The following is a 14,333-nucleotide window of genomic DNA, read 5'->3' on the forward strand; positions in this document are numbered from 1 at the left end:
GCCCTGTGGGGCTGCACTTACTTGGTAAGGGGTTTTCTTTCTTCATTAGAGACAATAAATTTTCATATATAGGCTAGGAGTTGACTATGTAGTGGAATGAGTGATACTTTGTCTTTATATTGGTCACTACCTGACTTAGAACCATTCACAGTTTTGCCCAAATTAGTTTAGTTGTGTGTACTTTCTGAGGCTTTTTAATCATGAAGTTGTTTGCACTTTATTTTCTCCTGTATCAGAGTACAACTGAGCACACCGTTTATCCTTGGTTAACCAATTTGAGGCTGTACTTAAGTCAGATTAGTTCTATCACCAAACTCTTTCGCTTGCTTAGAGAGGAACTCTCCTCCCCACACCCCCACATCCACCCCCTAATTGTATTAGATCTGCTTCACACTGTTAAGATATTGGGCTTTTTTTTTTTTATTGTTATTATTATTATTTTTAAATTTATTTAACAGAGAGAGATCACAAGTAGGCGGAGAGGCAAGCGGGGGTGGGGGGGGGAGTAGGATCCCTGCTCAGCAGAGAGCCCGATGCAGGACTCAATCCCAGGACCCTGGGACCATGACCTGAGCCGAAGGCAGAGGCTTAACCCACTGAGCCACTCAGGCGCCCCAAGATATTGGGCTTTTAATTTATTTTTCTAATATTAATAGGTCTCCATGAGCTTGATTAACATAATTTCTTGCTGACAGATTCAGTTTCTGGGTCAGTAAGGCTGTCTTAGTCCATTGGGGCTGCAAAGTCACTGACTAGGTAGCTCATAAACAACAAATTTATTTCTCACACTTCAGGAGCTGAAGAAGTTTACCATCAAAGTGCTGGCAGATTTGGTGTCTGGTGAGTACCTGTTTCTTTGAATGTTTCATATTCTTGCTATGTCCTTCTATGGTGGAAGGGTGGAGGAAACTCTTTGGAATCTCATTCATAAGGGCTGTGCCCTCATGACCTAATCACCTAATGACCTAATCATCTCCACCTCCTAATACCATCACATTGGACTTTAGGATTTAGTGTATGAATTTTGTAGGGAACACAAATATTAGGACCATAGCAAAGGCCAGGCTCTGGACTGTAGTGAGTTTTTGAAGGAGACATATTTTTGTATATATCCTTTCATTCCACTTACAACACGGATTTTTTTTTTTAAGATTTTATTTGTTTATTTGACAGACACAGCGAGAGAGGGAACACAAGCAGGGTGAGTAGGAGAGAGAGAAGCAAGCTTCCTGCTGAGCAGGGAGCCCAATGCTGGATCCCAGGATCCTAGGATCATGACCTGAGTTGAAGGCAAACGCTTAACTGAGCCACCCGGGTGCCCCTACAACGTGAATATTTTTATTTTAAACTTTAAAAGGTATGGTGATTTAAGAAAACAGAAAGAAGAGAGTCTCATGTAATTTAGCTATGGTTATAATGGGGCATCAGTCTTTTAGTACATTGATAATTTTAATACATTAGGTACATTTAAATTTTATTACATTTTTATATCTCACTGTAATGTTTAAATTCTTATTTTAACACATTCATAACACACTGCAGGTATATTAATTAGTACATATTCAGAATTTGCTAGTATGCTTGGAACTGCAATCCACTCAAACAACTTGACGAAAAGTAACATTTGAAGAAGAGTACTGAGGTGATGACAAGATTTTTTTTTTTTTTAAGATTTTATTTATTTATTTGACAGAGAAATCACAAGTAGACGGAGAGGCAGGCAGAGAGAGAGAGAGGGAAGCAGGCTCCCTGCTGAGCAGAGAGCCCGATGTGGGGCTCGATCCCAGGACCCTGAGATCATGACCTGAGCCGAAGGCAGCGGCTTAACCCACTGAGCCACCCAGGCGCCCAAGGTGATGACAAGATTTGACAGTGACAGACTTATCTGATACATTTTCTTTCCACTGGCAACTAGAATGTAGAAATAGGTATTTTAATTGATTAATTCAAACAGCATTTGCTGAGTACTAAATGTCAAGAATTGTACTAGACGTTGAAGAGGTAGACATTAAAAAAACACAGTCCTCCCACAGTCTCCAAACAAATAATTGTAGTGTATTGGAATAAACACTATAATTGAAGGTTGCATGAGATGCAATGGAAACAAGAACAGGAGCATTTAACTTTGTCAGGAAGGAACTGCTTCATTAAATTTGTGGTATTTGAGATGAATCTTGAAGAATATGTCAAAATTTGCCAGGACACAAGCAGTAAATGGATGGACATTTCAGATAAAAATAACATTAGGTGGAAAGGCATGTTATTGAACATAATGGCCCTTTGAAGGAATTTTTTTGTTTGTTTCTGAAACAGTAGGGTGCATATGAGGGAATAGTAAGAATACATATGGGCTAGAAAATGAAAGATTTTGTGGGTCTCATCTAGGGATTTATTCCATAGTTTATTCTAATGGCCAAAGGAAAGCTATTTAGTTGTGTTTTTTTTTTTTAAGATTTATTTATTTATTTATTTGACAGAGAGAGATTACAAGTAGGCAGAGAGGCAGGCAGAGAGAGAGAAAGAAGCAGGCTCCCTGCTGAGCAGAGAGCCCGATGCGGGGCTTGATCCCAGGACCCTGAGATCATGACCTGAGCCGAAGGCAGCGGCTTAACCCACTGAGCCATCCAGGCGCCCCTATCTATCTATCTATCTATCTAATATTTTTAAGTAGTTTCTACACCCATCATGGGACTTGAACTTACAACCCTGAGATCAAGGGTTGCATGCACCAGCGACTGAGCCAGCCAGGTGCCCTGGAAACATGTATTTTTAAAGACCAGTTTTGGAGGGATAATAAATTCAGTTGTGGAAATAGTCTTAGGAGTTGAGTTCCTGGGACATACAAGTGAAGATATCCAGTGGGCAGTTTCATATAAAGATCTGGAGATCATAAATTGTGGCTTTGAATGACATTGCCAGTTTCTCATTAGCTTTGGGGATTTTTGTAAATTCTTTCATACTTTGTATTTAGTGTTGTTTGTCAAGAGAGATAGCCTTTTCCCTTCCAAGCTCTATGTCATTTATTTTTTATTGTGTTGGTTTGGACTGTTGTTCAAAATGTTGAATACGAACGGTCAGAGTAGATGTCCTTGCCTTGTTTCTGTTTCAGGGAAAAAACCATTCAGTCTTACACTATTATATTACCTATAGTTTTTCTTTTGTAGATGTCATTTTTCAGGTTAGGTAAGTTCCTTTCTAAGATTACTAAGTTTTTATCACAGGTAGATCTTAATTCTGTCAAATGCTTTTCCTGTCTTTTTGGAGAAATCATACAGTTTTTCTTTTTACTCTATTAATATGGTGAATTATGTCAGTTAGTCTTTTTTTTTGTTAAAGATTTTATTTATTTATTAATTTGACAGAGATCATAAGTAGGCAGAGAGGCAGGCAGAGAGAGAGGAGGAGGAAGCAGGCTCCCCACTGAGCAGAGAACCCGATGTGGGACTCGATCCCAGGACCCTGGGATCACGACCCGAGCCGAAGGCAGAGGCTTTAACCCACTGAGCCACCCAGGCACCCCTGTCAGTTAGTTTTTAAAAGTTGAATCAGCCTTGCATTTACAGGATAAAACACATTGGGTGGTAGTATATTATCCTTTTCATGTGTTGCATATTATTTTCAAATGTTTTGTGGTGGATTTTGCATCTGTGTTTATGGGAGATATTGCCTTTCTTATAATGTATTTATCTGGCTTTGATAACAGGGTTGTGCTCCTGAATTGGAAATGTTTCCCCTCCTTCTATTTTCAAAGAAGATTGTATGGAATTAGTATTATTTCTTTACAATTTGGTAGATTTGCCAGTGAACCTACTTGGAAAAAAATTTTCTTTATGGACAGGTTTTAAACTACAAATTTAATTTTTTTAATGGATATAGAATTATTCAGGTTATATAGTTCTTCCTGAGTGAGCTTTGGTGATTTGTTATGGATGAATTGGCCTAAAGGTGTGTGTAATACTCTCTTAAATATCTGTGGTGTCTGCGATGATGTTACCCTCACATTCCTGATTTTGGTAATTTGTGTCTCTTTTTTTCCTAGTATGGCTAGAAGTTTATAGATTTTGTTAGTATTTTCCTTTATTTTGTTTTATTTTATTTATTTTCGAGAGAGAGATGAGAGTACCAGAACGAGAAGAAAGGGGAGGAGGGAGAGAGGCACAAGGGGAGGGAAAGGGAATGGGAACGGGAGAGAACTCAGGTAGACTGTGTGCTGAGCGTGGAGCCTGACCCCACAACCCTGAGATCATGACCTGAGCCAAAACTAAGTTCAGTGCTTAACCAGCGGAGCCACTGAGGCACTCCTATTGGTATTTTCAGTAAAATTTGGTTTCTTTTATTTTGGTGTTATTTTTCTCTGTAGTTTCCCTATTTTTAATTTTACTGATTTCTGCTCTTTATTATTTCCCTTCTGTTTGCTTTAGATTTAATTTGCTTTTGTTTATGTGGTCTCTAAAGGTGTAAGTTTGTTTATTTTTAAGTAGGCTTCATGCCCAACGTTGGGCTTGAATTCATGACCCTGAGATTAAAAGTCTCATGCTCTGACTGAGCTAGCCATGTACCCCTCTAACGGTGGAAATTTCTTTTTTTAATTTTTTAAAAAGATATCATTTATTTATTTGAGAGACAGAGAGAATGAGTGAGGAGGAGAGGGAGAAGGAGAAGCAGACTCCCCATTGAGCAGGGATCCCGATAAGGGGTTCAAACCCAGGATCCTGAGATAATGACCTAGGCAGAAGCCACACAGACGCTTAATCAGCTGAGCCACTTAGGTGCCCCTAAAGGTGGAAGTTTAGATCATAGATTTTTTTTCTAATATAGGCATGTGATTTTATGCATTTCTCTCTGAGCACTGCTTTGGCTGAGTCTCATACATTTCATATGTTGTATTTTTATTTGAACTCAGTTCAGAATATTTTTTAACTTCCCTCTGATGACTTATTTGACCCGAGGGTTAATTAGAAGTGTGCTAATTTCCAAATATTTATGACTTTTCTAGATATCTTTCTATTATTGGTTTCTCATTTAATTCTGATATATTCAGAGACCATACTTTCTGTGATTTCAATTCTTTAAAATTTGTATTATGATCTAGGGGTCTCTGGGTGGCTGAGCCAGTTAAGCTTCTGCCTTTAGCTCAGGCCTGCTAAGCAGGAAGCCTGCATCTCCCTCTCCTCTGCCCCTCCTCCCAGCTCGAGCTCACATGTTCTCTTTCCCTGTCTCATTCTTTCAAATAAATAAATCTATTAAAAAATGAAATTGTATTATGACCTAGAATATCATGTCTCTTTTTAAAAGATATTTTTAGTTTATTTTTTATTTATTTAAGTAATCTCTCTGCCCAATGTGGGGCTTGAACTCACAACCCCAAGATCAAGAATCACACACATTCTGCTGATGGAGCTGAGCCAGCTAGGTGCCCCCAGACTATCATATGTCTTGATAAGTGCTATAGGTACACTTGAAAAGAATGTATTCTTTTCTTGAAAAGAATGCTGTTGGTGGGTAGAGAATTCTACATATATCTTAGGTCAAGTTGGTTGATAGTGTTATTCAGGTCTTCTCAGTCTTTGTTGACTTTCTACTTATTCTATCCATTATTGAGAGAAATAGTGAAGGCTCCAAGTATAATTATGAATTTGTCTATTCATTCAAGTTTTTGCTTCATGTATTTTAAAGATCTGTTTTTAGGTCTATACACAATTACAATTCTTCTTGGCAGTTTGATTCTTTAACATTGTATAATATCCCTTTTTATCTATGGTGATACAGAGCAACTCCCACTACTTCTTTTTTTTAAAAAATATTTTATTTATTTATTTGACAGAGAGAGATCACAAGCAGGGAGAGAGGCAGGCTGAAAGAGAGGAAGGGAAGCAGGCTCCCTGCTGAGCAGAGAGTCCGATGTGGGGCTCAATCCCGGGACCCTGAGATCATGACCTGAGCGGAAGGCAGAGGCCTCAACCCACAGAGCCACCCAGGTGCCCCAACTCCCACTTCTTTTGACTAGTGTTTTAATGTTATCTTTTCAATCCTTTTACTCCTAATCTATGGGTTGTTTATTACATTTCAGTTGAATCTTTTTTTCTTTTTTTCTTTTTTTTTTTTAAGATTTTATTTTTTTATTTGTCAGAGAGAGAGGAGTGAGAGTGAGCACAGGCAGAGTGGCAGGTAGAGGCAGAGGGAGAAGCAGGCTCCCTGCCAAGCAAGTAGCCCAATGTGGGACTCGATTCCAGGACGCTGGGATCATGACCTGAGCTGAAGGCAGCTGCTTAACCAGCTGAGCAACCCAGGCGTCCCCAGTTGAATCTTTTTTAAACTCATTCTGACAATTTTTGCTTTTAATTGGTATGTTTAGATTATTTACATTAGTGTAATAATGTGGTTGGACTTAAGTTACCCTTTTATTGGTTTCTATTTGTTTCCTCTTTTTTATTTTTCTCTTTAACTTTTTCTGCCTTTTTTTTGGATTGTTTGGATATTTTTAGTATTCCATTATCTATTGGCTTTTTTGGTTCTCTCTCTAAGATATAAACACTTTGATTTTCTAATTTTTAACTGTTAAAATACACATAACAAAATTTATCATCTTAACTAATTTTAGTTGCATAGTTCAGTATTACTAAATATATTTACATTGTTGTGCAGCCATTCTTCAGAACTTTTCCATCTTGTGAAACTGAAACCCCATACCTATTAGGCAATAACTCCCCATTTTCTCTCCTCCCAAGCCCTGGCAAATACCATAATACTTTGTATTTCTATGAATTTGACAGCTCTAGATAATGCATGTAAATGTATTTATATAGTATTTGTCTTTGTGACTGACTTATTTCACTTAGCATAATCTCAAATATTGTTGTAGCAAATATTAGAATTTACTTCATTTTAAAGGCTTAATAATTCCACTTTGTCTATATATCACATTTTGTTTATCCATTCATTTGCTGATGGATGCTTGGTTTCTAACCATCTTTGGTCTCTTGTGAATAATCTGCTATAAATATGGGTATACAGATGTCTCTTTGAGATTCTCCTTTATATTTTGGATATACACCTAGAAGTGGAATTATTATATCAATTTTTAATTTTTTGAGGAAGTGCCATAGTGTTTTCCTTAGCAACTGCACTATTTTACATTATCCCCAACAGTGCACAAGGGTTAATTTCTCTATGTCTTCACCACACCTGTTATCTTTTCCCTTCCTCCCCCTCTTCCTTTCTTCCTTTTTTTGTAGTAGCCATTCCTAATAGATGTGAGGTGATACCTCATTGTGGTTTTCTTTTATCCAACTTTATTGAGGTATAATTGACATGTAATCATTATGGTTTGATTTGCATTTCTATAATGATTAGTTATATTGAGCATCTTTTCAAGGGCTTGTTGGCCATTTGTATATCTTAGAGATAACAGTGTTTTTTTATTTGTTTGTTTCTTTAATTTATTTGACACAGAGAGAGAGAGAGAGAGAGAGAGAGCAAGTAGGCAGAGAGGCAGGCAGAGAAAGAGGAGGAAGCAGGCTCCCCGCTGAGCAGAGAGCCAGATGCTGGACTCCATCCCAGGACCCTGAGATCATGACCTGAGCCGAAGGCAGAGGCTTAACCCACTGAGCCACCTAGGCACCCAGAGATACAGTGTTTTTAATGGTTATTTTAAGGATTATGATATGCATTCCTAACCTTTCACAGTTTATTTCAAGTGAAATGTCAAAATTTTATATCTAGCGTGCCTGGGTGGTTCAGTTGGTTAAGCTCAGGTCATGATCTCAGGGTTCTGGGATCAAGCCCCACGTCAGGCCCCATGCCCAACAGGGAGTCTGCTTCTCCCTCTCGCTCTCCCTCTGCCTTCCTCCACTGCTGTGTGTGCTCTCTCTCTTTCTCTCTGTCCCAATAAATAAAGAAAATAAGTAAATTAAGAAAAAAAAATAAATTAAGAAAAATAAAAAAAATAAATTAAAACAAACAAACAAACAAAAAACCTAAATCCTGGGCACCTGGGTGGCTTAGTTGGTTAAGCAACTGCCTTCGGCTCAGGTCATGATCCTGGAGTCCCAGGATGGAGTCTGCATTGGACTCCCTGCTCAGCAAGGAGCCTGATTTTCCCTCTGACTCCTCCCCTCCATTTCTCTCTTTCAAATAATAATAATAATTAAAAAATCCTAAATCCATATATGTGCCTTTGTTTTCTTCTCTTCTGTTTGTGTCATGTTGATCACATTTCTGTCATTTGAAAACTGCATCAAATGGTGTTATGATTTTTGATTGTAATAGTCATACAAATTTTAAAGAACTTTAGTGAAAAAAAATAGTCTTTTATATTTATCTACATATTTACGTTTCTTTTGCATTTCTTTCATGCTTCAAGTTCTGTGTTTCCCTGGTATCATTTCCCTTAGTTCTGAAGAACGTCTATTCTGTTTCTATTAGGTCTGCTGGCAATGTATTCTCTTAGTTTTTCTTACTCAGATAATGTCTTCATTTTACTTTCATAATGAAAGCTGCTTTGATTGACATTTAATTTTGGATAGTTTCTTTCAGCATTTTACAGATATCTCATTGTTCTTATTCTCCAAGGTGTCTCATGAGAAATCCATAGTCATTTGAGTCTTTCCTCCTCCATATGTTATGTATTATTTTCCTCTAGCTACTCTCAAGATTTTTTTCTTTATCTTGGGTTTCCAGCAGGTTTTTTTGTTTTGTTTCATTTAATTAAGTTATAATTGACATACAACACCATATTAGTTTTAGTTGTACAACACAACGATTCAATATTTGTATATCCAGTAGTTTTATTATGATTTCTTGGGAGTGGTTTTCTGTGAGTTTATCCTGTTTGAAATTCCCTAAGATGCTTAAATCTCAGCAGATCTGTAAATTTACACTTTCACCAAATTTGTGGAGTTTTTGCTAATTATTTCTTCAAAAAAATTTGTATGTGTGCACTAACGGCTACCCAGAGATATCAAGACTTAATCCTAGAAATTAAAGTATTACTTTATTAGGAAAAACAGTCTTTGCTGATGTAATTAAGTTAAGGATTTTGAGTTAAGGCTCTTCCCCTGGATTTTGCAAGTAGGCCCTAAACGCCATCACAAGTGTCCTTATAGGAGAGAGGAGAAGGAGATAACACAGAGACGCTAAGGAGAAGGCAATGTGAAGATGGAGTAGAGAGAGAAATGATCACAAGCTAAGGAATTCTGATAGCTACCAGAGGCTGGAAGAGTGCAAGTCATGGATTCTTTCCTAGAGCCTCTACTGAGAATGCAGCCCTTCTAACACCTTAATTTCAGAATTCTGGCTTCTAGATTTGTGAGGGAATGATTTCTGTTGTTTTAAGCCACAAAGTTTGTTGTAATTTGATATAGCATCAACAGGAAACTAATACACCTCCACTGTACCTTTACGTAGAAACTAATATACCTTTCTGGAACTCCAATGAAATGAATGTCAGACCATTAGATATTGTCCCACATATCTTAGAGGTTGTCTTCATTTTCTTTTCAATCTTATTTTTCCTCTTTCTTCAGACTGGATAATTTCTATTGATCTATCTTCAGGTTTCCCTACCACCTTTATCCTATTTTTGATCTTATTTAATGAAATTTTTTGTCTGTATATATTTCTCAGTTTAAAGTATCTCTTTGTGGGGTGCCTGGGTGGCTTAGTTGGTTAAGTGTCCGATTCTTGATTTTGGCTCAGGTCATGATCTCAGGGTCAGGCTCTGCAATTAGCAGGGAGTCTCCTTGAGATTTTCTCCCTCTCCCTGTGCACCTGCCCCCCCCCACTCGTGTTCTCTCTGTCTCTCAAATAAACAAATCTTTAAAAAAGAAAATAAAATTTCTATTTGTTTCTTTTCCATAATTTCTTTTTCTCTGGCTGAGGACTTGTATCTTTCCATTTTTTTAAAAAGATTATATTTGTCAGAGAGAGAGAGAGGGAGAGTGAGCGAGCACAGGCAGACAGAATGGCAGGCAGAGGCAGAGGGAGAAACAGGCTCCCTGCCGAGCACGGAGCCCAATGTGGGACTCTATCCCAGGACGCTGGGATCATGACCTGAGCCAAAAGCAGCTGCTTAACCAACTGAGCCACCCAGGTGACCCTCTTTCCATTATATTTAAGCCTGTTCATTTTTGTCTTATAGAGCATAATAATAATAACTGTGTGGTATAATAAGAATTATATATTTGTTCTCTTCCCCAGGTTCCTAACAGAACTTCTAAAACCCTTATAATAATTTCCTGAGCAATGAGGGTAATTAGGAATATTTTACATAGAGGTTCTAACCCTTCGGAATTTCCTGGGTGATAGGAGCATGTTTTGTTCTAATGAGTTGACTCTTGGTTGATTCCTGGATAGTTTCAGGGTTGGGACTGGTCATCAAGAATACCATTCCATGATTAGAAGTTTAGAACTTTCAGTCCTACCTCCATCCATAGGAAAGGGGAAAGAAGATGGAGATTGAGGTAATGCTTAATCATGTGTACATGATACCTCCATAAAAATCCATAAACTACAAGGAGAGCTTCTGGGTTGCTGCACACATCTGCATGCCAGGAAGGTGATGTACCCCAGTTCCATGGCAGCAGATGTTCCAACACATGGAACCCCTTTAGACCTTATCCTTTGTACCTCTTCATCTGTTCATCTGTATTCATTACAATATCCTTTATAGGAAACTGGTAAACATAAGTAAATGTTTCCTTGAGTTTTGCAAGCCATTCTAGCAAATTATTAAATCTGAGGGGGTGATTATAGGAACCCTTGACTTTTGTAGCCAAGTCAGACAAAAATCGGTCCCATTAGGGACTCCTTACTTGTGACTGGCATTTGAATTGAAGATAGTCTTGTGGGACTGAGTTCATAAGTTGGTATCCAGAGTGGGAAGTGTAAGTGATGTACTTAAACTAACAAACAAACAAACAAAAAATCAGGGGCACCTGAGTGGCTCAGTGGGTTAAAGCCTCTGCCTTCGGCTCAGGTCGTGATCTCAGGGTCCTGGGATCAAGCCCCGCATCATGCTCTCTGCTCCACGGGGAGCCTGCTTCCTCCTCCTCTCTCTCTGCCTGTCTCTCTGCCTACTTGTGATCTCTGTCTGTCAAACAAATAATTAAAATCTTAAAAAAAAAACAAAAACCCTCATACACTTGGTGTCAGAAGTGTTCTGTGGGCAGAGAAACAGTTTTCTTTTTGTTGGTGTCAGAAAAATGAGATTCTCTAGAATTGGGCCTTATCTCAAGGAAATACTTGATTTATGAAGAGAAAGCATGAAAGGGTAGGAAGTAAAGAACCTTTGAGCCCTGGATGGCTGCCTAGTCACCCATGGTATGAAACTGCAGCTGTACTGCAATCAGTGACTAAAGGTAAAAATTGACAGTGGAGGGGCGCTTGGGTGGCTCAGTCAGCATTTGACTCTTGGTTTCAGCTCAGGTGCTGCTGTCAGAGTCCTGGGATCAAGTCCTCCGAGCCCTGCATCGGGCTTGGCGCTCAGCACAGAGTCTGCTTCTCCCTTTCCCTCCCCTTTTGCCCCTTCCCCAGCTCCAGCGCTTTTTTTCTCTGTCTCTCAAATAAATAAAATCATTTAAAAAAAATTACCAGTATAATTTAGAAATGGTGGTAGACCCAGTTCCTATAGAGTTGTCTTATTGGATATGTAAGGAAATGAAAAATAAGAAGAAACATGTTAACCATGTAATCCTTTGGTTATTGTTATATATATATATATATATATATATATATATATATATAAAATATATTATATATTATATAATATTATATTGTTATAATATTAAGAAGAAAGAAAGTGTGGTTAGGCTTTGATGCTGGACCAAGCTCAGACTTTGATTGGTCTGAGCTTTGGCCACAAAGCTGACCACAAAGGGAAAAATAATGCTGGAGCAATAGAAATTACCTCTAATACCTCTGGTCACCAATAAGGTAGTCAACATGGGAGAAAGGCAAAACCAAGAAACTACTGAGAACAGTGGTTATAGTGTGAAGGATTTGTCTCATTTTGTAGATCAGTATCATCAGCTTTCTGAAGAACCTTTACTAAAATGGATTATAAGAGTAAATAAGGCGAAGTATCTTTGGTTTTAAATGCCGCTGTATGAAAGAGTTTGGGCTGGTACAGGATCTGAAGCTCACTGTTAAACAAGCACACGTGGCTATACATGATCCAGACAAACATGTGGTTATTCTCAAGAGAACAGCTATCCTGTTGGACTGGATAAAAGTCACTGGAAATTGTATTTATCTGAGAAAGGGCGAACTGCCTCACTCCCCCCATAATTGCCAAATAGAACCAATTGCAGATGAAGCAGCTGATGTGCTTTCTATGCAAGCATTAAGGCACTGGCTTTATGATGACTGGGCTATTCACTTGATGAATATGCTTATTACTCAGGTTCTGGAAGACGCTGTGATTAAGGAGGCTTCTGTTGCATGAGCATGCATATAACTTTACTTTTGCAGAAATGAAACAACATTATGAGAAGTCCTATCAGATTTGCGGTCTCAGTTTCTCAGTATGGGTTTTACTGAAAACAAGATCATTAAAGTAACAAGAAAATGGAGGAAAGACAGAGGGGCATGTCAGGGGACTTGTCTCAGCAGAGTGGAAGGCTTTAAAAGGTTATAGAGGAATGGAACGAGAGTGGTGGATGTTGATAGTGTTGAAACAAAGACGTTGATACAGCACTATCAAAGTTGGATTGGCCAGTGGGACTCCCTGCTAGTTCCTCAATGTTGAAAGGCCCCAAATTAGTCTGCTTCATTGACCTCAGTTTGGAGGAATTTTTAAAGCCAGAAGGTATAGATTACAATGAGAAAAATCTACCCAGAATTGCTTGGGGGTGATGGCTAGGTTTATTAATCAAGATAAAGATTTACCAAGGGGCCAGAATTTTCTGGCCTGACACCCAAGGCCATATGAACTTGTGTGGATAAAATGATCAGGGGACAGAGAAATTTCTGGTACTCCTTTGCAACACAGTTCCATGCACTGTGGTATGGAAACCTATTTATGAAGCTCTAACTTGGACTACCATCCAATCGAGAAAAATATAGAAATATAAGAGTTTATAGGATTATAAAATTAGATGTTGAAACAGGCTTTATATAAAGAAATTGTCTCTTTTATCTGAATGTTTTATAGGAATGAATATTATGTATGACTGGGGAGCACCTTTCATGGTCAGTGTTATAAAACCAGAACCTATTGATGAAGTCCTAATGGAAGCTACAGCTAAGAAAGTAAAGGCTGATGAAATTAAGGTGAAAGTGTTTTTTTTTTTAAATTTTTTAGATTTTATGTATTATTTGACAGAGAGAGACGCAGTGACAGAGGGAACACAAGCAGGGGGAGTGGGAGAGGGAGAAGCAGGCTTCCTGCTAAGCAGGGAGCCAGATGCAGGGCTCGATCCCAGGACCCTGAGACCATGACCTGACCTGAAGGCAGACGCTTAATGACTAAGCCACCCAGGCGCCCCAAGATGAAAGCTTAGATGAGAATTAATGTTTCAGTGGGCCTTACGTGAAATGGTTTTATCTTTCACCTGGTTGCATTATGGGGATGAACATTATATCTGATTGGGGAACGGCTACCTATAATTGTAAAATAGAAGGCATGTAAATCTGCCCTTCAAGCAATATTAATTGGACATGCTAAATGGGAATCAATAAGATTATGTGAATCTTAACGATATAGAATAGGATCTGGAGTGCTGATTGGACAAATTCTTTTTTGTTTTTGCTTTTTTTTTTTTTTTTTTAAGATTTTATTTATTTATTAGAGAGGGAGAAGCAGGCTCCTCGCTGAGCAGGGAGCCCGATGTGGGGCTCTATCCCAGGACCCTGGGATCATGACCCAAGCCAAAGGCAGACACTTAACCAACTGAGCTGCCCAGGCACCTCTGGACAAATTCTTTGTGCAATAACTGTATGTGGAACATATACTGGGGCTTATCACAAAAGCCTGGGAGCACCTCCCACCTCAAATGGAGAATTCCCATTTGAGGGGCAATTATTAGGTTGTGTCAGATGTTAATTATAACTGCCCTTATGGGGCACCTGGGTGACTCAGTGGGTTAAAACTCCTGGGGATAAAAATATATGTTTATGAAAAATTAAAAATTAAAAAAAAAAAACTCCCCTTATGACTTGGACATAAAATCTTGAAACCTAAAATGCCTTTGATGTCTTAATAGTGTTGGAAAAACACTGTACTGGGGAGGGCAGTGCCCAGAATAGTTCCATAATAAAATGAAAATAGTTTATACAGAGTCATGCTACCTGTGGAAAGCAAAGATGATGTACTTACAATAGGGAGCGTCTTTTCA

At 38.4% G+C, this 14,333-nt stretch overlaps 1 long non-coding RNA gene across 1 annotated transcript; it reads left to right on the top strand.

The window, feature by feature from the left end:
- The first annotated feature begins 617 nt into the window (after positions 1-617).
- LOC106005324 lies at positions 618-13,268 on the top strand. Its single transcript, XR_001178605.2, has 2 exons — positions 618-840; positions 13,151-13,268. It is a non-coding gene; the product is annotated as an uncharacterized LOC106005324 (long non-coding RNA).
- Positions 13,269-14,333: the final 1,065 nt, after the last annotated feature.

This window comes from Mustela putorius, unplaced genomic scaffold, assembly GCF_011764305.1.
Source record: "Mustela putorius furo isolate JIRA1106 unplaced genomic scaffold, ASM1176430v1.1 tig00003962_pilon_pilon_pilon, whole genome shotgun sequence".
NCBI lineage: Eukaryota > Metazoa > Chordata > Mammalia > Carnivora > Mustelidae > Mustela > Mustela putorius.